We start from the raw sequence: 1,785 nt of genomic DNA on the forward strand, positions 1-1,785 counted from the left end.
CCAAGTCCCCGATAGGGACTTGGAGTCTAGCATAACGAAAAGAATAGTCAGCAAAAGCAGGAGACAAGGTTTCATAAGTCTCCCCCAGGTCACCACTGTTCTCATACATTTTAATTATCCCAGACTTTGCATGATGGGATTTGATTTGAATTATGCCCTGATAGAGATTACATGACATGAATTGTAGGCTCATTCTTTCTTTTTGTGGTTGCCTGACTGAGAAAGGCCTTGGAATGAGAGAAGGCACTTTTATTTTCCTTTTTCATTCTTTAGAGGCTGAGGAATTACAGTTATATGAAGAACTTAGTGAGAGAATGAAAGTCTCATGCTGTATTATTCTGTAAGTTTTATCATGTGGACTATCAAAAACTTGGTGGGATCCTTTTCAAGAGGTGTTACAAAAATTATGTTGAAATTAACATTCAAGAGTAAAAGGAGAGAAGTGAGTGGTGGGTAAAGGAATGAACTTTGTCCTAGAAACCAAATAGAAGCCACATAAACCTTCAGATTCTTACTCATTGTGCTTTGGAGGTATCCTATCTAATAAAAGAGTAATATACAGATTGATCATCACTGCAACACACAATATAGCTGCCCCCATGTGGTCAAAGGTCCTGTCCCCATGTGGACAAAGATGGCCACCACAAGATGGCCAGCAGGAGAGGGCAGTTGGGAGGCACCCAGCCTGCAAGGGAGGGCAGTTGAGAAGGACTAGGCCTGCAAGGGAGGGCAGTTGGAGGTGATCAACCCTGCAGGACGAGGGCAGTTAGGGGTGACCAGGCCAGCAGAGGAGGGAAGTTGGGGGCAAACAGGCTGGCAGCAGAGTGGTTAGGGGCAATCAGGAAGGCAGGCAGGCAAGCAGTTGGGAGCCAGCAGTCCTGGATTGTAAGAGGGATGTTCGACTGCCCGTTTAGGCCCGATCCCATCGGGCCTAAACGGGCAGTCGGACATCCCTTGAGGGGTCCCATATTGGAGAGGGTACAGGCTGGGCTGAGGGACAACCCCCCTCCGTGCACGAATTTCGTGCACCGGGCCTCTAGTAAAAATATAATAAAAAACAGTAAGTGCCATCTTATACAAAATAAAATATTCCTATAACCCTTTTCAGAACTGTGGTCCTCCAGAGCAGCGGTCGCCAACCGGTGATCCGTGACGTCCGAAAGGTTGGCGACCACTGCTCCAGAGGTCCCGGGACTTGTGACATAGTGCTCATCATGAATGTTTTCCACAGAATTTCTAAGGCAAAGGGACAGAGAAGACAATCCCACTATCAAGACTCACACCAAAAAAAAAAGACTCACACCAAGTATTTTTTTAATATATTTTATTGATTTTTTTACTGAGAGGAAGGGAGAGGGATAGAGAGTTAGAAACATCGATGACAGAGAAACATCGACCAGCTGCCTCCTGCACACCCCCTACTGGGGGGGTGCCGGCAACCAAGATACATGCCCTTGACCGGAATTGATCCTGGGACCTTTCAGTGAGCAGGCCGATGCTCTATCCACTGAGCCAAACTGGTTAAGGCTCACACCAAGTATTACATGAGTGGATAAAGACAGAACATCAATCAGCATGTGGACAAAGTGAATTTAATCTTAACCAGACCAGGAAAATGTTACAGCTTTCATTACTACGTATAAACTGTAAGGATGACTGATGAAGCAGAATAGAATGAGAAGGACAAAAAGCTTCTTCTGCCCTAACTGGTTTGGCTCAGTAGATAGAGCATTGGCCTTCGGACTGAAGGGTCCCAGGTTTGATTCCGGTTGTGGGCACATCCCC

The sequence above is a fragment of the Cnephaeus nilssonii genome (assembly GCF_951640355.1).
Source record: "Cnephaeus nilssonii genome assembly, chromosome: 6".
Lineage (NCBI taxonomy): Eukaryota > Metazoa > Chordata > Mammalia > Chiroptera > Vespertilionidae > Cnephaeus > Cnephaeus nilssonii.